This window comes from Lonchura striata, chromosome 2 (genome assembly GCF_046129695.1).
Source record: "Lonchura striata isolate bLonStr1 chromosome 2, bLonStr1.mat, whole genome shotgun sequence".
Lineage (NCBI taxonomy): Eukaryota > Metazoa > Chordata > Aves > Passeriformes > Estrildidae > Lonchura > Lonchura striata.
This window is the reverse complement of record NC_134604.1, coordinates 12,238,499-12,263,626: the sequence shown is the minus strand read 5'-3', so window position 1 is coordinate 12,263,626 and position 25,128 is coordinate 12,238,499. Positions and strand designations below refer to the sequence as shown.

At 36.2% G+C, this 25,128-nt stretch overlaps 1 long non-coding RNA gene across 1 annotated transcript in view; it reads left to right on the top strand.

Moving 5' to 3' along the window:
- The window catches only part of LOC110476583 (uncharacterized), a 34,878-nt gene extending 10,388 nt beyond the window's left edge, over positions 1 to 24,490 (top strand). Inside the window, exons 2-3 of the long non-coding RNA XR_013341772.1 lie at positions 17,105 to 17,196; positions 24,472 to 24,490. This is a non-coding gene — a long non-coding RNA (uncharacterized LOC110476583). The remainder of the gene's footprint in view (positions 1 to 17,104; positions 17,197 to 24,471) is intronic.
- Positions 24,491 to 25,128: the final 638 nt, after the last annotated feature.

Here is a 25,128-nt window from a genome sequence, read left to right as displayed (position 1 = left end):
GAAGTTTTGGGTGAGTATTCATTCCAAACAAAAATTTTAAAAGTAATTTTTTGTTCAGCAGGTTTCTACAACTACATTCCACAGGTTTTGAAAATTCCATCTTTAATGCTTTGTGTTTCTCTGCACATTTACAAGTATATTTAGCCTTTATGAATAAGGATAAATAAGTGCTTGTTGTTAAGTGTTTATCAAGGAACAGAGACAATACATAGATTTTTCTATGTAAAATAAGATAAGCTTGAATTAGCCTGATTTAACCTTGCTGCAATTACCTTAAAGTAAAATCAAAACTTCAAAGGAAAGATTTGATTTGAATTTTGATGGTGCTTCTAAACACATGATTAATCTTTCTTGGCTCTTTATTGTCAGTATTTTACAGTTCCTTTTAACACCTGTGCTTAAACACAGCTTTTTTTTGCACCTGCAATTATTTATGCAGCTGTTTTTCACCTTCAGTTAGTTGTAGGAACACTTATGTCAGAAGGAGTCTGTGTAAACACCTAAACTGAATATATACAATGTTTTATCTACACTGATATCAAAATTCAGGGAAACACAATTTTTTTTTCCATTAAAAAATAGAGCCCATGACAAGTTACTCAAACATTATGAGGTAAAAGATAATTTCTGCCATTATTTTGTACTCCAGATTATGTGCTGAAAAAATCTAGAAAGAAATGCTTCAAAGTGACATTGTAATTAAAGTGACAGCTGTAGGTTGGTCAATATGGAATGTATGAAATTAAACAAACTCCCAGAAGAAATGCATATGAATGTTCAAGAAAAGGTGTCAATAAGGAATTCTAGTGGATTACAGAGAATGAGCCTCATGTATGGGTGAAATTTTCACTGTAATAATGTTTGAGAAAAGCAGTTTAATTATATTTCTTCTATTTTTTTAATGGATACACAAGTAAAGATTAGCAATATGTGTATTTCTTTTAAAATGAATCCCTTCTTTTAAGCTTCTTGTAGCAAAAGTGAGTAACTATTTTTTATTTCTGTTGTAAACATGTCAAGTCTTTCCTATTATAGATCAATTTGAGCAGCTTCTACCATGTCTTTTTTACCATGTCTCTATTTTCTTTAGCATTATCACATAGAAAATTACTTTTCTAGTTATTGTAAGTTACTTCTTTCAGCATCTTAACCATAAAGTAACAAGAAAAAATGTTAAGTGCAATATGGAAGAATAACTTGTAGGCCAAGTGAAATTTTAAATAGCTACTGCTATTTTAAAACTTGACAATCACTTGCAGTGACTTGCAGTACTAATGACTTGCTGTACTGAATTTGGTATGTCAGAATGAAGTCTGATGTTTGTAATGAGTCTGAACTCAGTGTCCCTTTTTATTTTATTTTTATTATGTAGTGCTAAGGGGGTGCTATTTAGTTATTAAATATCTGCAGAATTCTCAATCTAGTCTTTCATATCTAACATAAAACTGCCACCACTCTACATCTAACCATAACTAGCATAACTGATTTTTTTACCTATCCAGTATTTGACAAGTTTAATTTAAAATTACTTACTTTCATCCAATTAAAACTCTAGAGGAAGAGAGTCTGTTTTCAGTGCCACTGTTAAACCAACACAGATATCTTGGGAGGGGAAAAAAGCCAAACATCTGTACTATTTACTATACTAACATGCCTGACTTCTGCAAATCAGTGTATTTCTGAGCTCTGAACTTTTTCATGTAAAGAGATTTCTTTCAACCTGCCCAAAGGCTTCCACATTTGAAAGCTCATATTTTCTTTTTCTCATATTTATCAATTTGCCTTATTAAAAATCTTGTCTTTCTTTAATATGTGTAAGCCTTCACAGCTATAAGTGCTTAATTTCTGAGCTGGTTTCTTGCTGACTACTAGTGTAGATTGAGATCAGTTACCTGTTCCCAGCTCTTCTGGGCAGTCACACTAAAGAAAAGAAAGTCAAACAAGTTTGCCAGAGCCAGAAATGAATTAGACTTTGTGTTTGTTCTTATTGAAGCAAACATAGATATCTGCTTCTTTTAATCCAAATTAAAGGAAGTGTCCTGTTTGCTTTGGGAAAAGCAACGGACTTGTTCACTTCTGGTATTTTCTTTTGTACTCTTCACACATTTTTTTTCAGAAGTACCTGATAAGCATGTTCATGTCTGAAAGTATTAGTTCACTCTGGCTGCACAGTAGACTTTCAGTATACTTGTAGCAAGATTTTTTTCCCCCTGTAGTTTCTATATTTTTAACATGATATTTTCTTTTTCACTGGAAAGAATCTATGATGAAAATGACAACACAGAAAAGGAGTGGCCATTCCAGGTCTAGCCAAGGAGTGATTTGTTCTGTCTCTCCAGCCCTGCCATTTCCAGTTCACAGAGTACTTCTTGACCTACATTTCTCTGTATTTAGAAATGCATTGGATTTCTCATTAACGTGTTCATTGTCTCCTTGAATGCATATAAATCTATAGGAATCTGTAGGAAGGAATTCTGGAATCTGAGTGACTTTGACACAAAGTACCTTCTCTGTTTACATTTTCCTTGGATGTGCAAGTAACTCATTTCAGCAGAGCCCTTGCAGCCCTAAGGAGTCAGTCTTTTACCTCAGACAAACCTTGCCCACTCTGTGTCTCCCGTGCCTGCTTGCAGGGATCAGCCATGCACTTTTGGAAGCAGATGTCCCTTGCTGTCCCACGCTGTCCTGTGGCCCCTGTCCGATTTCAGTGCGCCAGGCGACGAGCTCCGGGCGTGCAGGGAGAGCAGCTCCAGCTGAGTGTCCTGGCAATGAGGCACTTGGAAATAAAACTCCCTTGAAGCCTCTTCCCTGGCAGTGCAAGCACCAGCTGTTTCACTCCACAAACCCGCTAGTGAAAAAAGAAAACAAGTCACATCTGTCTATCAGCGCATCTAGACTTCCATTCCTCTGGATCCAGAAAATTCCTTAGCCCTCCATATCTGCTCCTGCATCCTTGAAAGCCTGAAATAACTCAGAAAAAGTAGCATCTTGCTGATTCCTAGTGACTGTTGGAAAACATCACTTATCTCAGATTAGGTGACAAAAATATATAGAAAACCCAGGATTTAAAAGCATAGTATCTTTTCCACAATGTTTCAGCATCTTTCTATATATCTGTAAAATAGGTGATCTCTGCAGGGTGATCCCTGCACCTCTGAAGGGTGATTTCCCTTCAAACTGAATTAAATTGTTTTGTGCTTTCCTGCTTTTATTTTCTTATCTGAAATGGCTGGATGTGGTTCTCCCAGGAATATCAAATCCACCTTGTTATACTTTTCATTATCTAAATTGTCAACTGACTTAACCAAGAGTAGCTGAGACCTATTTCCAATTTCTAAAAGATCAGGGTTTCTTTAAGAAATATTTCCATGTTGAATCTTACACCTTTAAGAGTAGTCTCCCATTTTCTAATACTTCAGAATAAACTGATGCAGTTGAGAAGTTGTAGTACAAAAGTGTGGTCACCTATACCATTCCTGAAGAAAAGAATATGTCTTGATTTAAGGGTTTATTTTAATTTATAACTTCTAACCTTGGGTTTGGTGGTTTGATTTTTTTTTCTGTGCAATTATTTTGGGATACTTTTATAGGGCTTTGAAAATAACTTGTTTTCTTGATTGAATTGATGAACAGAAAAAAATCCCGGACACAAATCAACAAAAACCAACAAAAACAATCAAGCTACCCCTCAAACAGATCCAAAATATTTTTCCAGGAAAGAAAATAAAATATATATTTAATTTGACCACCCTCTCTGCCTTAAAGAAAATTTTGTTTCTTAGCATATCTGATAGAAAAGGGCAATGCTGTAATGCTTGTAATAACAATTCAATATGTAACTAGTCTGTCTGAGAAATTAAGGGACCCAATTCACTCCTGTCTTCTTTTTAATGTCTATTTCTTCTGTCAGAACTGCCAACTATTCTGCTTTAGACAAGAATGGATTTATTTTGCAGACTATTTAAATAGCTGTTTGACCAAGACTATATCTTTTATAATGTCTAGAAAGTGTTAGGTTGCTCAAAAAGCAGACTGAACAAGTTGAAGCATCAAAATAAAGTTTAAGAGCATCTGTATTAAACCAATTTCAAGCATGAGAGCCATGGATTGCAGCACATCACCTACACTGCTTTCTGACAATCCTTAGAGGTAGTGGAAGGGTTCTTTTTGGAATCTTGCCAAAATAAAATGTGTGGAAGGAACTTAGCCTTACACTGATCTTGTAGCTTTCTAGCAGAATATGTAGAATTCTGGAGCAATTGATAAGTCTGACTTCACAAAATAGGAAATAAACCATGGTGTGTCTTAATGAAGTTCAAAGACAGGAAAAAAGTAAATGCAATATTTAAGGCTGAGCAGAGCACATATTCGCAATGGCAAGTCCCTTGAAACCCTGGTTTACCTTGGAATAACACAGGCTTGTGGGGAGTTTGTGTTTTGGTTTTTTCCCAGCAGATTGTCACTCGTTTCCTTTCTCAGCATGGGACAGTCTGTTTATCTGTCACTGTGTTCCTTGGTTTTCCACTCCTTGGGCCATATTGCCAGAAGTAAAAGATAACTGTCTGATTATATGTTCTAAAATCTAAAAGAAAAAAACAAAAACCAAACCCAAAAATTTAAGGCATTATTCTAATTATTCTATCACTATTTTGGTACCATATACAGTAGTAAATTTACCTGTTGATTGGTTGTTTACTAAATATGGGAAATAGATAGTAGAATTCGTTTTTTTAAGAATCTGAAAGGAATCATTGAATACAATATCAAAGTTATATTGCCTATGTGACATTATATCTTGTCTCTGTCAATATAAGAATCATTCTCACAATAAATGCAAGTAGTCCATAGCTCTGTTTTTTGAAAAAAAACCAAAAAGAAAACCAAAACCAAACATATCTCTGTTTTAAAAGAAATTTATAATTTATCTGGTTGTGGAAGTTGACTGTTTTCACAGCCTGCTGCTACACTCCAATACATTTGTTCCTGAGGAGGAAAAAAACATATTATATTAGAGAAAGAAGAGTCTGTGAAAGATATAGGCAGCAGATTAAAGACAAGGAAGATGGCATGTTATATAAAACAATGCTGAATTGTTGTATCAATTGGTGAATAAGATTTTGAGTATGAATGAGAGATTAAAAAATAATAAAATAGAAATGTCTGGTTTCTCAGCTTAAAACAAGACATCAAAGTTTCAAAATAAATTAATTCTGTACTCTTACAGTATGAGGAAAACAGCTCTGTATTACTCTGAGACAGTAGCCTTTGAAGTATGTGCTGAAATACTGAGGTTCTAACATACTTCATCTCTACAGCATATTATAGTAGGTTTTTTTCCTTCCACTTTTTAGACCTTTGTGGTGCCTGTAGCTCCACTTGCTATTTTGTATCATCTATTAGATTTCTTTCACATGAGCTGGATCTTGTCAGTGGAGCTGCCTCATTTAAAGATGCTAAAGTGAAATTCCTGTCAAAATAAACAGGTCACCCAATATAAATTAATCACAGGTTAAAATTCAATAAAGCTATCTGAACAATAAAAATAATTGTAAATGCACATCTGTTTGGTAACAACAATGCCGACTTCTTTTCCAACCCTAGCAAAAATTAAGTTCCTATTTGAAATCAGTTACTATTCCAAGCTGAAAATTCTGAAGGATACAGGAGGCAACAGATTTATATAGTTTAAAATGCATAAGATATTTTTTTTATATTGTCACTCGCTCTTGGATAGAGGAGCATATTTTAGTTGAACTTCCCCAGTAAACAAAATTCTAATACAACCACCAAAACAGACAGATTAAATAGCTTGTCTGGTAGAATTATAAACTGCTTAAAATTAGGATGGGAAAGGTTTTATTTAATTGTAGCCACACTTAATAAGCTTTTACATTTACATTACCATGTTGTTAGATATACGGGGATGGACAACACTAAACCAAAATTGCTTGTTTTGGGTTTTGGACTGAGATCTAATCTAGATTAACACAAGACTTCACGTACAGAATGTCTAATACTTATTTATGGAAAAATAACGTACAGAAAGAACAAAGCACAATTAAAAAAAACATTACTAAGTAATCAAATTTATCCAATGTGCAACAGCAAATATCCCTTGACACCTTTGAGCAGAACTGAAGAAGCTCAGGCACACAACCAAAAATCAGCTAACAATTACCTCTATTAACACTATGACACAGGCATTATCTTTTAGCTCACTATTATCTCTATCCTAAATACCAAAAGGAGGTAATTTGAAAGTACACAACATTGTGTGGTTTTATGAACAACTAATCTTACCAACTAAAGGTACATCCATTACCTGTGTTCCCTGCTTGCTCTCTGGCAAGAAAATTCAGATTATAAAGTGAGTTTAAGCAGTGTCTGGCAGTTCTTCAAGATAAATAAGTATGCTGGTTGAATTTGACTGTTGATCTGTATGTGAAAGTAATATTTTTTTAAGACATTAAAAACTGCTAGCTACTGAAATTATGAAACAGGTGGTTACAGGTAGCAAAATGTCAGAGTAGGAAAAAAAATGGGAGAAGATTAATTGGAAGAAGGGTTAGCTTGGCAGAAATAAGTAATCCTATTTAAGACTTCTGTATCTGTAGTGCTGCAGAACCCCTTTTGTTGCAGTAGGTGCACCAGTAGGGCATGGAAGGATTGCAATAATCACATTGACTGACTAAATAGATTTGGTGAATCTTTGAGAGGATGGAGTGATTTAAGAGCCTCATAGGTCTTCTCTCTAAGCATTTTATACTGAGTTCTGTAGGAGGTGGGGAGTAATCAAAAAGGTTGAGAACAAAAATAGGAACAGGTTTCTCTTTATGTTTCATTCGCATAGGTGTAGGGATTTTTTTGTTGTTGTTGTTGTTTATGGGGTTTTTTACATATAAATATTGTACAAATGGGATGAAATTCTGCCCTACAAATTAAAACCTAAAATAATAATAACCTTTACAAAAGTTACCTGATACAAATAAAATCCTGACATTAATTCTCTTTGATTTCTAACTGGGATTATAATTACTTTAAATGGAACCTTGCTCTACCAGCACTGCTGCATAATTAATTTCACTTGTGGCTGAAATGTTCTCCTTGATAAGGCTTCTTGATGAGTAACTTCTACTTTTAGGCTTAACAACAATGAAAAATCAAAAAAAACCCCACCCAAATATCTCCTCTTCCCCCAGAAAAAATACCCAAAGAAGCTATTAGGTGTCCAACAGTCTTACAGAGTTTTTGTCCATTAGCAATGAAACATTCTTCTTATTATTGAAATCTCCTTACAGTTGAAACTTTGGCCTTAAACTTCATATCCCAAGTTTCTTGCAACTAAGAATAAAATTTTCAAAGTTGATGTTTGAACTTCTTCTTCTTTTAAGGTTAGTGATAAAAATTAAGGAGCTAAAAGCAATGTGATCTTAAGTGATAAAGTAATGATGAGTTTAAAGGAGGAAGCATACCATTGCTGACTTCTAGGTCATTTACTTTCTGTTTTCATATTGCAAGTGTCAAAAATGTTAAGAGAAGTATTTCAGAAGTATTTTATTCCAGGCTTAGATGATTATAAGACAAAATTTATATCTAGGACAATTCAAACCTGCCTTTTAAAGAAACTTTCATTTTTATCAAACTCTTGTGTGTGTGTCATATCCCTCCACCATTTTAGTTTGCTTTTTTTTTGGGGGGGGGAGGTGGAAGTTACATATTCCTTTAATTTTATTTAAATGAGAACTTATTTTGTTTGAGAACAAGGACTTGGAGAATAATACAAATTCAGAAACGCCTGCCACTGATCTGAAAACTGGTCACTCTTCTATTTTTTTGTTTGGTATTATTTAGGTATACAAAAGCTAAAAAGTCACCTAATTGGAGCTGTGTGACAATGACATTGATAATAGAAACTCTGTTTGGGTCTTGGAGACATAATTCTGCTCTTTTCCTCTTATTTGTTGCTCTCTACATCAGAAATTCATTATTTTGAGTTTTATTTTAATTCCTTCCATCTACCAGCACTGGGATTCCAGCTTATCTGGTTGCTCCATTTGTTCTGCTGTTAGATTCTCAGGGCATGGGTAATTTGGACTGGTGATAAACAGGTTATTTTTCTTGGTGATAAATACTAAGTAACTTATTTTCCTCTATGTAACTTTGATAACAAGTAATCTGTCTTTATCCTGATTTTATTTTCCTTAGGAGAATCTGTTTTGACATATATGTAGGTAAGGTGGGAAAAAAGATGGTAATAGAAGGTGAAGGTAAAGAAAAATTCTAAAGAAATTGTCTTTTATAAATGGATTACCAGAGCACTTTGGTGTCAGGGTCTGTGGTATTGATGATTCCGAGATTGTAGAAAGTCTCTGTCTTTCAGCCCCGCTGCCAAAGCAGAAGCCATAATTGGTCTGTGCTGGTTCCAAGGTTGTTTATTCTGTTTATCTCTCACATGTTCTGCTGCCCTGCCCAGCTCTGTCCTGCAGGGCAGCGTGTGGGGCTCTGCCCTCAGTGGGATGTTACAAACATTAAATACCAGAAACTCCCTGGGCTGGATTTACAATAACGTGCCAATATCTGTCACCTACGTTGGACAGTGTGTCCCCAGCCTGAACCAACAGAAAAATGCCAACACCACACTGAAACATGGAGGGCATGAAGAAGGAGAAAAAGGACAAGGCACACCCAATTTCCTCCATCTTGTCCCCTTTGGACCCCTCATCTAGAATCCTAAAATTTTACTTTTGCACCCGTGCCACACTTAATTATTACTTCTATCAAACACTCAGAGCTTGTAATTCATCCTGTAAGACTGAAAACTCTTTTCCATGGACAGAGATCACAGACAGTGTCTCTGGGGGCTCTGTCCAGGGGGGTTCCTGACCCCCTGCCAGGGTCCCAGACCTTCCAGGGCAGCCAGAGGGAAACTCTGGATTCCCACACTTTGGGAATTTATTGGCACTAAATTTTCTTTGAATGTAAATAGGGATACGTTCCTTTGAATGTAAATGTTAGGGATAAAATTTCAAAGTTCTCAAAAGAACACAGGTTGGCCTTAGAAAACATGGCAAATTAAATGCTACTAAAAAATGTAGGAAAACAACATTGCCTAACCTTCTCAGTTCCAGAAGAGCCTGTGTTAGATCAATACATTACACTTTTGTCCTCCTAGTGAAACATGCAGGATGTGTTCAGAGATGCCTGTGTAAAGAGCAGTGACACGTCCCTGGTGCCCTGCTGGCTGTGCAGCCCCTCGGCTCATCGCTGCTGCCACACGCCAGGAGCAGAGCAGCACGAGCTGGTGTGTGTTATAGCCTGGATCTCCAACACCAGCGGGGTTGGGACCACACAGCCTGCCAGCCACTATTTACACTGAGGTTTGCCTCGCCGGCTCCACTGGAGCTTGAGGGAAAAGGGAATTGTGTGTTTTAGTTACAGTTGTGGTGTTTCTGCTGTGGCTTCCTGGATGTTTGGTGTTTTCTGCTCCACTTTCTTGCATGGGGCACCTACCTTTGAGTGCCTGCCTCCCACTGCAGCTGCTGCAGAGCTTGCAGAGCTCTCCGAGGCATGGTCCACATTTGTTCAGTGTGAATCTTTCCATCCTAGCGAGAATTTCTCTGTGGAAAAGAGGACAAAATAAGCCTCACGTCAGCTTCAATGACATTTTAAAAATAAGCATCACAGGCAGATTTCTGTATTATATTAAATATGCATGTATGTCAAAATGAAAAGTTTATGTAAAAAAAAACGGTTTTTGATCGTCTGGTATTCTCCCTCTTCCTTAAAATTCATTTCACAGGCAGTGTCGGGGGAAGGGCTCTTTTGGTGTTCTGCTTTTGAAACAGACTGTTCTCAATGTTCGTCTGTTCCCACAGAACTAAAAATCAATTTCTTGATTATCACTGATCTGTGGCAATTTTAAGGCTGCTAGGTTATGCAAGCAAAATATTCTGCTTGCTAACTTGATAATTTTCACCATTGTCCGATTGTATTGTTTCTGACTGTGTTCTCACTTTTCACAGAAAACTCATAGAGCATCTGAGTTTTGTTTGTTTTGTTTGTTTCTAAGTTTCTTGTCATATTTTTGTTGTGTCAGAGAACAAGTCGGGTTTGAACCTGAGAGATCCTGTGGTTTGAGGCCTTGAGAGAGCTTGAGAGCAAATTCTTGCTCAAAACAAGGAGAGTGCAAAGTCAGACAAGGTTGTTGAGGACCTTTGCTGGCTGAGTTTTAAAGCTCTGAGCACTGAGATGCACAATCTCTCTGGGCAGCCTGGAGCATGGCCCACCTATCCTGCTTGGAGGAAAAGCTTCTCCTCTTCTTGTCTGAACCTCTCCTGTTTCAGTGTCTGCCCCTTTGGTCTCCTGCTCCCACCTTGCACGGCTCAGTCCCCCCAGGAACCAGCCCACAGGCATGAGGAGGCTGATGTGAGGTCTGAATCTTGAATAGTCTTCTTCTCTTCCCTTTCCACTTCCTTCAGAATAAGATTTATTGGTTTGGTTTTTTTTTCTCCTCTAAATTACTTTATAAGAACCTAATCTTTGAGTTTTTCATGTGGCCACCAATGGAAGAAAGACCAGAGGTGTTCTCTGCATGTCTAATTGACATCTTCCAAGAATTCTCACATTAATATGCACATTTAGAAAAACCTCTTTAATTCCACTTCTTAAAATCTTCATTAAAAAACACCATTATGTATTTTTTTATTTTGTTTTGATTTCAAGAAAATTGTCTTTGCAAACTTTCCAGGTATCTCTTATTTCTGTTTTTATATAAAAAAAATTATAAAATTTAAAAAAAAGTTAAAGTTGAAGAGAAGGCTCACATGAGAAATGATCAAATACACAAGAACTCTTTAGCTTGGGGAATTGAAATGAAAATCAATAATATTGGGTTTGGGATTTTTTTCACTTATAACTGATACAGAGGAAGACTACAATTGGGCTTTTTAAGGAGATTTATCAGGGTATCAATGTTAAAATTGTTCAGTAATTAAAATATAACTTTCCAGATTCCTCTCAGTCTTTATATTATTTGAGAAAAGTTTTGGCTTAGACATCCCCCCACTCCAAGTTATTTGCAAATAATGTTTAGAGAAGGGCTGTACAAATCAATGGATTATCTATTCTCTGTTAGTTATGTATGAAACCTCAGTGATTACCTGTTTGAAATCTACCTAACCTGTGAAATAGAGTTCCAATATTCTGTTGTACTACTGAACATATGAAGTGACAAATTAAATGTCTCAGAATCTGACAGAATTACATCAGTATTCTATAAACCAAGAAAAAACAACAAACCAATAAGTCTTGTAATCTCACCAAAAGTTACCCATTTTCCCTTCCTAAGACTACATTCCACTTGTTCATGCTGATCAGCATTAATTATCATATCACTCCTTAAAAGTGTGTTAATTTTTTATATTTATATTCCTCCTGTGTTGGATTTATCTCTGGTTTATATCAGGCTGCCAAGTTTTCTAGTTATCTGGAACACTGTTTACCATTAAAGCAATAACAGGAGCTTCCTTTCTGTTGTCTGAAATGCTGGCTGGGTGCCAAGAGATTCAGGTCCAGGGCTTTGAAATTTTTTGACCTTAACTCTTCCCTAATTAGTCACGTAACTGTTTTGTAAACAACTTTTTTTTTACTCATATGTGACAGACATCTTTATTTTCTTCACATGGTTTTCCTAGTTCCTTCTCATGATGTACTGTAGCTTTTTTTTTGTTGGGGTATCATTAAGCTCTCCTTGTTTAAGTTAAATTTCTCTAGGTTATACCTAATATAAGATTTTTCCTGATGTCATCTATCTTTGTGGAAAGCTTTTATCTACTTTTTTTTTTTTTAAACCTAGTGTAACCATCTGTCATTCACAAGAATATGAGGTATCTAGAACTCCGTCATGAGGTTTCATTACACATTTGCTAACTATTATACAGATTTGGTTTTATTGGGTTTTTAAATTTAATTTAAATCATAATAACATTTACTTCAGAGAAAAATTCCTCTCTCAAGCAGGAAAATATATTGCATTTATAGCAGTAGATGTAATTGTTTCATGAACTATTGCTGCACTAACTCTTCATCTGGGCTCGGTTACTTGTTTTCTTCCAAAGTTATGCCTTGTTATGTTAAATAGAAAATGAGAGTGGAAGAAAATTCAGCAGAAATTCTGAAATCATGCTGGTTTCTCTATTGAGAGAGGTCCTAGAAGGGAAGAGAGAAAGCTCCACAATAAGGTGAAAGAAACAAATCAGTATGTAGCCTTCTACAGAAGGAATAGAAAATGAGTAAGACTAAAAGGAACAAAATGCTGAGAACCTACAAAACAGTGTGACTGTCTCAATGACATTTAAAATAGATTTCTGAGGCCTCCCAAATAGGGAATTGAAATGTTACCTTGAATTTTAAGCAGTGAATATTTATGTTGAGGAAACAATGATCACAATAAAGCTGGCTGAATAATGGATTTGTTCCTTAAACGGCTTGAGAGAAGCAATAGCACAATGCTATAATACGGTTGTATATTTGATGTAACTATACTGTAATAGAGATGTTGTTCTGCCTCCCAATTTACTAGAGGTGCTATGTTTGAGTGACAGTGAAAATAGAAGAGAATTGCTGTTTAAAAGAATGCTAAAATATGGCTTCTCACTCTCTTCTTCCAAAGTTTTAGTGTAGTGCTGCTCTTGTAGTTTAACACTGTTAAAAACAGCTGTTTCTGACCTTAACACTTTTATTTTAAGATTATGTTTTAAGCTTGCAAAGCCATAAACTAAGCCTTTTAAATATAAAGACAGCACTTGGAAGTAGCAAGCCAAAAGAAGGTCTTTCTACTCTGACTTAAATTCATTTTTTTAAGAACATCCTAATCAATGACATAGATTTGCTGCAGACTTCCCTACAACTCATTTGCTTTGCATCAGTGAAGAATTTGGTCAGGTCCTCTGAGGATGCAAGGCATGTGCCTTTGTTGGTGTGTAGTCAGCCTTCACCACCCTCCAGGTGTGCCCAGCATTACACATAATCAACCACATGCTCCTTAGCTCTTTGTAACTATTGTTCCAGCAGGGGATAAGTCCCTGGATTTGAGGAAGGCTGAGAAATCTTGACATTAAAATCAGCAAAAAAAATCAGAAAAATATATGAAGTTCATTAGAGATTTTACAAGGTGTTTTTCTATTTCTCTTTTTCTTTTTTTTTTTTTTCTCTGCTGTAATTGAAACTGATTTTTTCTGCAAATTTGCTGTGCTTTAACTGAGATATACCTCTAAGCCTTGCTCCATAAAGTGTCAGGCTGTAATGCTGTGTTCAGAAATAAATCTGCCTGTAATGTGAATGTCCATACCATAACCATACACTAGGAGATACAAGGATAATAATCTAGAAGTAGATTTTCAAGTTTATTAGTTTTCTGTAGTAACAAATTTGAAAGTAGAACTACTTGGAGTGTCATTCACATATTAGTAGTCTTAAAGTCTAGCTTAGCATCAGAATGTCTTCAAAGAAGGAGAGTACATGGTTCATTACTGCACCTGAATTCATCATTCCTAACACCGCACAGCTTGGGGCATGTCGGACTCCACAAATTAAACAGGTAGTCTTGATCTGTTCCAGCCTGGTACACCTGCAGCAAAAACACCTGGTGCACAGCAAAGTGGCACTGGGGATTCATTAGGTGGCATTTTCCTTCTGAAGCAGCATTGATTAACTCCATGTTATGCTAATGAACTGCTGGAAGCGCTATCAGTCAGCAGCATGGGGAATGGGCAGGTAGAGGAGCTGTAAGGATAGTGTGAGCTTTTGGGTTTTGATCAAGTTCTTCTTAGTGAAAGGTTTACTGATGGGGATTTTTGCTTTTGGTGTTTGTGGTTTTCCTTTTTTTTCCCCTCTGCTGTTCTTTAGTATGGTGCTCAACTATTTTATTTATAATAAGTTATGTCACAAAAGAAACCAAAGCAGCTTGTACTGAAATACACTAAACAATATTGTAATGTTTTGCCCTGCTTTAGCCACTGATTTAGCTTTACTTTGCTACAGGGCATGTCAGCTATTGTATACATTTCAGATTTGCTGGGAGGAGAACGTCAGAAGGCAAGGCATCCTTAACCTCAAACCATAATTATGGGTGCATGCTGTACAAACAGAGTCTTCCTCCCCAAGTGGTGCAGTCACAGCTTCTGCTCACCCAAAGCCCCATGGACCTTGGGAAGATTGTGCATTATTGATGTCCATGTTGATCAGTTTGTTGTACCAGAACTACTGGAGGTTTTATTCTTAGTTTTGCAATAAATGTACAGCAGTGTTTTGCAAGCCCAGTGAGATTGTCTAAAAGAATAAGGCTCTTTCCCTCAGCTCCAGTAAAATTTCCAGCCTCTCCTGGTGTTCCTGGCTAATTACACATTACCAAGAGAGTTGCATATATCTTCTGCTTCTCTTCTATGTACTGACAGTGTTGTATAGCGAATACTACAGCCAAATAGAAGTCTGAAGGTCAGACTTTATAATTAGCTCATATAAATAGCATTGGCTTATGTTAATCATAGAACCATAGAATCATAGAATCATTAATGTTGGAAAAGACCTTTAAGATCTTTAAGTGCAACTTTTTTTTTTTAAGGAAAAGCCAGCTTCACTTTGAGAATGGCATCAGATTCTTATTGTAGGGAAAAAAACTCCCCAGAGATTCCCAAATGGTGATACATCTATTTAAGCCTGGTTGTGTTTTAAATTGGTGAAGGAGTAAATATAATTCTGCTTGTTGATTTGAATAAATGACAAATTGAATTAATTTATAGCAAACAGAGGGGCTTTTTCTTTATTTCAAAAACAGAGAATTGAATGACATTACAAAGAAAAACCACCAGAAACAAAACACCAAAAAAAAACCAAAATGGGAGGTCTTTTGGTCAATGCTTCATTCTGATATAAATTTAAAACATCAGTGCAGTCTTCCATTCTTTATCTCTTCTTGCCATCTTAGTCATATGAAGGATTGCTGGTATCTGGGATTTACTGAGGTGACCAAAGGAAGAATAAAATGTTTGGACCTTGAAGGGAATGGCTATCATGGAGAAATCTGCTTTGAGCCCTGAACTGCAAGAGCATACTTGCTGAATTTTATATGTAGGGAAGAGATGAAGGGGACTATTTCTTGTATATCTCTGGTAAACTCTGGTTTTATGTTTACTACTTACTGTTTAGTTTGTTTATTTGTGTATTTTAAAGGTGATGGGAGAAAGTGTAGATAAGAAGCCCAAAACATAATAAGATATACATGATAATCTGCAATAAATTATTATCCAAGTTGAAGAATTAAATGAATGAATGAAAATAATTTATTTTCATATTAACAATGTTAATACTAAGCACTGAAAACTCATTAAAACTAAAAAAAAACCAAAAAAAACAAACCACCAAAGTTTGGGACATATTTGTTTGTTTTCTATATGAATTTGAAAGCTAGATTGGCATATCAGTTAAAAATGTATGTCAGAAATCTGTAAAAAGCTGCTATATAATGAAAACAAAAATGGAAGATATAGATTAATCTTTACATTCAAAGCACCCTAGAAGAAGAGGAAGACAGTTATAAGTTTACCTTAAAAATGCCGTTGTGATTTGTAATTTCAGACACATTTTAATACATTTTCTCTTTGGGCAGCAGGAGCATTGATTTAACAATTGAAATCAGTACAGTCTTGGCTATTAGCTCAGAATAGAACAGAAGTTCTTTCTCTGAGTTTTTGGGTACATGGATAATGCAGCACATGGCTCAGGGATGAGAGATTTCTGAAAAACAGAATGAATAGGATGAAAACAGTGAAGCTATATACATTTTCCAGGAACTCAAACTTTGTGTTGTGTGGTAATACAAATTCAAGGATGGTATTTTCTTTTAAAGCTGTATGCAATGCATGTGTACCTGAGAGCATATTCCTGAGGAGAATGGTAGCTAGAAATGGTTGAGTGAGGTTTACCTCTAGGAGAACGTATTTCTGCTGATCTCATTCTATTGAGTTTATTCTAAGTAGTGGATCTGTTACTTAGCTTTTTAAAAAGTGGAAGAGCTTGTTTTAATTTGACTGCCTTGTTCAAATTATTTGTTCTTGCATACAGACTTGCCTGGATTGTTTTTCCTGAATGCCTCTAATGAAACTGCAGTTTTCATTAGTGAATTTTTCATGAGGTAATTTTTCATGAGTTCCAAGCTCATCAGTGAGAAACAGTGACATGGGAAAATATTGTTTTGCATGGATTTCCCAATGTACAAAGAGAATCTGGTCAAACTTGGCCCAGTGTCACTGAAATGTCAATCCTGAAATTCCAGAGAACATCATATTGCTATTTTGTGTGTGTCAGTGTTGTCCTGTGATCACTTTTACAATTACAGGGGAGCTGGAGATCAAGAAGAACTATTGGGGATAAAGTCTTCAGCCTGTATTTGGCATTCTGAATACTCTCTTGGTTCATATAGTGGAATACATTGAGAAAGCAGCTGTGGAACTATAGAACCTTCCCAGTTTTTGAGAACAGAGGTCCACTGGGTAGTAGTTTGAACAGTTCTCATAGTCTGCTTGAAACAGGTATAAAGCAAACTATTCTCATTATTCATCACACAAATGTTTAAGTTGCTTTTGAGTGTTCATTCCTGGGGAAGGAGGGAATTGTTTTATGCAGAGACCAGATGTAAACATGAAAAGATCACTTTTTTGTTTTGCTGTGATGGTTTTTCTATGCCTCCTTTTCACACATATCTGCAGTGCTTGCCCTCTCAGCTTTGAGTGTACCCCTACCCAGCAAGATCAGTTCTAAGAGGACTCCTCAGAACATTGAATCCACTATTTGTTACTGCTGTCAAAATACCTGCAGGCAAATGACTTCTTTTCTTCTGTTCAGGTTTGGGATTTGGAGTTCTTTGTAGTTTTGCTCTTTGCCAAAAATGATTGTGAATCCTGTTGTGTTAGTGACATGAAGAGCACTGGTCAAAAATGGGTCAGCCCAGTCAAGTAAACAGAGACACTTGATGCTTTTCCCTGTCTGTGTGCTTGTCTTGAGCTTAACTTTTGCTTAAATTTTCTTTCTTTTTATTGTTCTCTGTCAGCTGCAGTGAATTTGTTCTTGTACTCATTCGAGGATATTGCCAGTTTTGTATTTATAAGTTCTCTAATAATCTTCCACGAGTCTCCATTGGAGGTGAGTTACAAAGCTCTTAAATTCCTTTTGGTTTTTTGCAAGGTGCTACCAATCAAAAACTTGTGCATGATCTATTAGACATTGCAACAAACAGCTGTGACAAAACATCTTTATCATGATTCAATGTGCCATTCCAGTTTTACTGCCATTGTTTTCTCCTCTGGAGAAGAGAAGAGGGAGAGAGGGGAGGGGAGGGGAGGGGAGGGGAGGGGAGAGGAGGGGAGGGGAGGGGAGGGGGGGAGAGGGGGAGAGGGGGAGAAGGGGAGAGGGGGAGAGGGAGAGGGAGAGGGAGAGGGAGAGGGAGAGGGAGAGGGAGAGGGAGAGGGAGAGGGAGAGGGAGAGGGAGAGGGAGAGGGAGAGGGAGAGGGAGAGGGAGAGGGAGAGGAGAGGAGAGGAGAGGAGAGGAGAGGAGAGGAGAGGAGAGGAGAGGAGAGGAGAGGAGAGGAGAGGAGAGGAGAGGAGAGGAGAGGAGAGCTGCTTTGGAGTTACTTACAGGTCAGTTTTCCATTAAACAAGTTTTAAGATATCTGCGTGCCCTTTATCTAAGAGGGAGATTGAAAAAGAAAGCTACAATTTAGAATTATGACTGTCAGTGTTGATATTCAAGGAACTAAAACAGAAGTTTTTCTTTAAAAAAGCAAACCACTGTGGCAAGTCCCAAACATTTAACCAATCACTTATGGTCTTATTTACAGTATAAATGTCATAAGATGTACATAGTTGTTTGCTGCAGAACATTGAATTGAGGTTTTAGGGGTTTTTTAAGTGAAAAAGAGCAATGATAGCAATTTGCTAATAGGGGCACTACAGTTTCTCTTGATGTACAGAAACCGGAGAAGAGGCAAGAGAGATATCTACAGGAATTATTTCAGCTGTAATGATGATAAACTGCTGGACAGTTTAGTAGGTTTCAGATGGAAATTCAGGATATTTTATATATGTCATCATACAAGTTCTGTGAGGTGAATACAGATGTTAGCCACTTACCAGGAAAGCTACAAAAAAAATCTTAAACACCTTGGGAAAAAAACACGCAATTTTCATCTGCTTATTGCAAACTCTTATCACTTCAGTGAATGTGAGTTTGTTCAATAATTTATGCAGCTGACCTAATTTGTCATACAAAGATTGCATTAATAAACAAGCTCAGCTGTGTAGGGCTCCAGGCAGGGCTCCTTTAGGAGTGGATATGTTTGGAAAGAAGACAATAGTTTTATTATTATTCTCTCCCTTTCTGGGAAGTTTCAAATTTTGGCAGTGCATAATGTCTACATGTAAAAAAACACCTACTTGGTTTAAACTCATCAGTTTTTTTTTTACTCTCACCTTGCAATGTCTATACATTGTGCTCAAAAATTGCTTCTTCAGATTTCTCACAGTAGTTTTAATGAACAAGGAAATTTTTAAATATGTGGGTGAGGATATCTGGATGAGTTCATTCCAGATATTGACTCCAGATATTCACTTTAGAGTAAACCTAGATACTAATTTTACACAAATCTGGAAGAATATTTTCAAAAAAGTGACCTTAGTAAGAATGTTTCAAAATAAAGATTAATATGAAGAGGTTTTATTTGTGGGTGGGTGGGTTGGAGTGTGTGTGTGTTTTTCTTTGTTTTACTTTTGTTTGGTTTTATTGTTTTGTTTTTGTTGGGGTTTTTTGTTGGTGGGTTTTTTTTTGTTTTTTTTTTTTTTTAGTACTGGCCAAATGAGGGTAATTCTTAGGTACTTGTACAGCTAGAGGCAGAATTTTGCATTCTTCTGCTGAGGTACTTTCTGTCCATTGTCTAGGTTCATATTTTCATCCTAAAAACATATCACAGTCCTACTTGTATAGGACAGTAAATCTCTCAATAAATCCTGAAAATAAATCTTTCCCACCTTAGAAAGTTTGTAAGCCTGAGTGACTCCTTAATGTAGGATCCTTTGTCTGAAATGAAATGTTTTAACAGATTTTGAGTACATATCTAAACAAACAAATTATTGCAGCTTGCAGAGATGTGAAATCTCATTAGGAACAAATTCTAAAGGGGTTATGCAATACAAAATGAAAAATTAAAAAAGAGAAAATTCACTGCTTTTAATGGAAGAGAGGCTGTGCTACATGCAGTATTTCCTACTCCTGTACATCTACCACATTAAATATATCCATTTCAGGTATTTCTATAAGCTCCACCCCCAAAATATTAAAATATCAAATTTTCCTGAATGCATGCCGTGGAATATATTAGAATATTATTTCACATTAAAGTTGTTATTCCCAAAGAAATACTATTTTTGGACTTGTCTTTTATGTATGTTTTATTTTAAGTTTTCCAGTTCTGTGTCCACATGTAATTTACTATTTCGGTGTTCAGAAAGAAGTTCTTAGTGAAGATACAAATTAAAATTCTTAATAGTCTTCTAACCCCCAAATTTATTGGGAGTTTTTAGTAAATTTAAAAGGTTTTTATTAGAATGGCATTTATGTGCACAGCAAACAGGCCAATGCACCTGATATTAAGTACAGGTGTGTCACAACATGCAATATTTAGCATGTTGGAAATTGGCAGGGGATTTCTATGCCAAATTTAGACCTAGAAAGTCATCCAGACTAGAGCTGCTTAAGTTGTTAAGCATTAATCAAGTGTCTCCATAGTGACAGGTGTATACTGAAGATATTAATTCATGGAGGAAAATTAGCTGTGGTTTCATGGGAGTAAAAAGATGGTAGAGCAAGATAGACAAAACTCCTTTGCATCATAAACCTTTTCCTTGGGGAGAGGAAAATAGAAAAACTGAGGAACATTGGATCAGGAAAGTGATTTATAGTATTTAAGTCTTTGGCTGGCAACTATAATGGAAGAACTTCATAAGTTAATCAGTAATTACAAGAAACAGTCCTGACAATTTTGCTGCCCTTGGAGGCTTCAGAAGAACAAATGAGGGCAAACCATAACACCCATTTCAGAGTGCAAAGCTCTTGAATGGTCATACCCTTAGATGTCTGAAAGTTATGTTCATTTCTCCAAACCTTTGCATAATCTCAAAAAGAATAACCTAGAACAGCACATCAATATCTAAAAATAAAATCAATCTGTTATGTCTAAAAAGTACTTTTTTCTCTTTATGTGTGGCATTAATGTTGATGTACATGCCATAAACAGTTGCTTTTCCCTGTAAAGTTCATGATACACCATCTCCATTAGTTGTCTTCTCCATGGTTCTTCTATCAGCAGATGTCTGGAGAAGGAAGGCTTTGCTTTGAATTCTCTCTACACTTGGTACTGGTCTTGGACTTCATTTTTCCAAAATTTTCTGTCTGTTCTGATTTGTTCCTAACATCAGGTCAGTTTGTACCAAAGTCTGTAACTGTCAGTGAATAAGGATATAAATTTGGGTGTGATTGTGTTATGACTGAATATATATATCTGATTCTAGTTCACCACATTGATATATTTCCTTTTCATATATTTCTAGGCCTATAAAATGTAAAAATTGCTCAAAAAAAAAAGTCTTGATCTACTACCAGCTGATTAATAATCCTCCTCTCTTTAAGTTGAGAATGATCTATTTTAGACCAAATGTATTATTTAAAGGGAAAAAAAAAAAAGTAAGCTAAATAGGATGGATTTATCTGCTTGATGAAGACAGAGTCTTCTCTTGGGTCAAAGACGAATGTTTTGATTGATGATTCTGTAGTGACAAGTGTCATCTGAAGAGTTTGCATTTTAGGCTGTTGCTTGATTAAAGACTTTTTATAACAAGAAAATATTCTTCCTTTTTTCAGATTATTCAGTTTCATTTCAGTGGACACTTGCATTTGGTAATTTACTGGTGTTTCATTGTCTTATTCCCTCCATAAATCCTGAGTGAAGTTATAGATCTGTCTGGTGCTAACAGCAGCTCAGCTGGCAGGGATATATAGTGTACAAGTTTGCAGATGAATGTCAAAAATCAAATGACTCAAAACAAAACAGATATTTAAATTTTAAAATTTATGAACAAAGAAACAAGGTAACCTGCACAATGGGGAAGGTGTTAGGTTTGCTGTTCCTGGAGAGGAGACTTAGAAGTACCTCTTCATGGTTTTCTAGTACTTTAAAGGCAGATACAAAGCTGATGGAGTCTTCACGGAGAAGACAAATTGTGATATGTACAAGTTTCACCAAGGAGAGGTTTTGTCTCAACACAAGAAATATTTTTGCAGTAAGAACTCATCCCCTGGAACAACTACTTCAGGGACACAGATGAGTCCTCATTGCTGGAAGTTTCCAAGCTGCAGATGAACAGATAATCTCATTTACATTCCTTTTCCCATGAGGTTGGACCAGATGACTTTTTGAGGTCATCGTCAACCCTAGACTGTTTTATGGTATATATGAGACAGAAAAGAGGAGTTAAGAAAGCTGATTCCCAAACTAGATGTTTTTAAGTTGTGTGCACATGGAGGCAGTTTTCTTATTTTAAAAAAATAGTTGAATATCAGATATTCTTCAGGGATATTTATTACAATTTTGTAGTGAGCTCAAAAATTTGGATTTAGAGAGGAATTGCACCAATCAAAAATATGCCCCCCCCAAAAACCCAAAACCTTTAAATTTTATGAAAATGTTCTATAAATTGGACTATCAAATATGAGAATGAGAAGAAAATAATCCATATTTAATTTAAATAAGAAAAAGAATGAAATCCAGTTTAGTTTTTAACTTATCTTTGTCTTTGCTTCTAAACCAAAGGACAATAAGCAAAGAGGGAATTAATATAAAAGAGTGAATTAATGTACATAACTCATCAAAGAAATTTCAGTTATAAAGTGTTGTGATCTTGTTAAATCATTTTTATATATAAGGTATTCTAAAGTACACTATTCTAAAGTTTTTCACTGAAAATATTTGATAATGCCACGTCTTATATGGGTGTTTACACAGGACTGAAAAAAGCTGATGGGTGGAACTGTAAAAAGTAGTAACCCTGTCAGCTCAATTGATGGGCCATCTATTTTTCTGATCAACACATGCACAGGGAGTTTTATTGCAGAGGCAAAAGAAACAGCTAAACTAAATAAAACAAAAATCTTGTGTTTCTTAAAAAAAAAATAATCCTCCATTTTATAGCACACAAAAGCAGTAGCTACTCACTCAAGTTTCTGCTTTCACATACCTCAGATATAATATTTTTCTTACAGTCTGCCTGCACTCTTATGTGGTATTAACCCATGCCTTGGTCTGTTTTCACCACTGGGCTTTCCCATCCAACTGAAACATATTGAGAGTCCATAAATTACAGAAGGACTGCTCTTTACACAAACTTTATTTCTGGACCCAGTAGGGATATCTAAGAAAAAAAAAAATATATAGCTATTAAATATTTTTATTGAATACATGGTTATGCCATCTTAAATATTTCCCTAAAGGAAAAAAAAAAAAGAACAAAAACACTTAAAGGTCATTTCCTGACTGAAGAGTGTATGATGGTAAGTACAAACCTTAAAGCATAATTTTCCCTCTTAAACTCAACCGAGTTCTTGGTAATTTTCTCTCTCTGCTGTGTAAACCTGAATGCAATACAAGTATGCTACAAATATGTACATTAATCCAAAATATGTGTGTGCTCTTTGGTCTTGTTCTTAGTGTTAGACCAAGTATTTCAAATAATTGACTTAGTATTTACATGTAAAGTCCTGGAACAAGAGCCTTCAGGTTTTGAATTCAAACATTAAAGTTAGAAAGAAGGCATAATTAAAGTCACCATTCATTTCTCTTGCGGTGTCATTTTTGTAATTCATTGCTGTGGCCATTAATTACATAATAATTTACTGTAAACTTCTCTATGAAACCTTAGCATTCACCACTGCACAGGGGAGAGAACATTTACTAAATGGGGAACTACTAAATGATTCTTCATTATGCTCCTCATTAAGTAGTGGTGCTGTATTTTTTTACACACCATCGAATTACTGCACTTTATACAGAATTATTAATTTCCCTCATGGGGTTTCTTTGGTGTTTATCATCACGATCAAGGATTCACAGTGGTTTATGAAATTAGCTAAACAATAGCATGCCAGGTTAAGCAACTGCTTTGCCTTTTGTCTCACAAAAGTGAATTTAAGCACAGAGAATTTATGGCTCAAGTAAGCAACCTTTTATTTTATATTGTAATTTGAGGTGCCAAATATTTCCTTTTAAGGTGTCATTGCATCACTGTTCTATTCAGATAACCAGTAAGACGAGTTTCTTCAGATACACAGCACAATATGCACTGTCTGATATAGTACAGAAGAATTTATGACTGTGGCCATCAGCTGTTGTCAGAATTAATTTGCTATGTGGCAAAAGAGGTATTTGCTGGTCATCAGGGGAGGGTTCTCTACAAAGACTTCTAGCTCCTCATTTTACAGTTCTTCCCTTTTTTTCTTGTGTGCCACTTTAGCCTCTATGGTTCTTTCTTTCCACTGTGGACTCTGCCTCTCTTTTTATTTCCTTCCATGTTTATCACGCTATTCTAGAAACTCACAGCTTCCCCTTATACAGCCATAGCAAGGAGAACTGGTGAGACTGACTTCCTCCCTCTGACCTGTAAGAAATTTTGCTTCTGTTAAATAAGAAGTAAAAACTAATGTTTGTGGCTGTGAAACTAATTCTTGCTTAGGTCCATTTTTGGGACCTCTAAAGGCAAAGGCTGTTGGAACATCACTGCCCAACTGTAAAGGGTTGTGTAATGCCTTTTTGACATAGGGTGAATTAGAATTACCTTTAACAGAGTGTGTCTGCAATGAGTGTGTTACTGATGCAGAGAAAATCTTTGTGCTGGTTTTCAAAGTACCTACTACACAAAAACATGCCCCTGAGATAAATTTGCTCCATCCTTATGAAATAATAATGATCTAAAGAGAAATTAAATTAATAATGATTGTCATACCATATGGGAACAACACAGGCACGTATTGTTACAGAATCACTGGAAGGGCAAGGTTGGAAGGGACCACAGTGGGTCATCTGGTCCAACCTCCCTCCTCAGGCAGGATCATCCCAAAGCACATGGCACTTGCATTGTGTCCAGACAGTTCTTGAACATTTCCACTAAGGGAGATTCCCCACCCACTCTGGGCAACCTGTTCCAGTGAACTGGTAAAAATTTCTTCCTCATGTTCAGGTGGAATTCTTGGGCATCTGTTCCTGGTTTTGTCCTATTGCTCAGCACCACCAAGCAGAGCCTTGTTCCATCCTCCTGACACCTCCCTTCAGATACTGACAGACATTGATGAGATCCCCTCTGTCATCTCTTCTCCAGGCTGAACAGCCCTGTTCCCTCATCTTGTTCTCCTAAGAGGGATGCTCCAGTCCTTTCATCACCTTTGGAGCCCACCACTGGATCTGCTCCAGGAGCTCCGTGTCTGTCCTGTGCTGAGAAGCCCAGAACTGGATACAGCACTCAAGGCTCACTAGGGCTGAGCAGGGGGGCAGGACCATCTCCCTTGACCTGCTGGCAGTGCAGAAGCTTGTGCCAGTGCTTTATCCTTTTCCTGATGCTTTATTAGCAGCTGCCTAGTGAAAAGTACAAGAAAGGCAAAGAAAGAAGGTTTTCCAGCATACCCTCCCTGATTCCAGCAATGCTGTAGAGATGTTGACATGAATTTAGAAACGGTTGTGGCATCTTTTGGCAAAGTATTTTTATGAGTTTTTTTAAGCAGTGGCTATTTATCCCCAACCCATAACACTTAGTTTTAAAATTTCAGTGCAAATTCTGTTACAAATACTTTAATTTAGAAAGTGCTGCCATGAAAAAAGCCAGCTTGTTTCACCTAAGAAACAATGTTTACAAAACTAATAGCCTTGCATTATTTTATGACATGTATTTTATTCAGTGCAGACCATTATAAGATTTCTATTTGTTGTATTTATCTGAAATTGAGTTTGCTACATAATATATATAATCAACATTTTTATT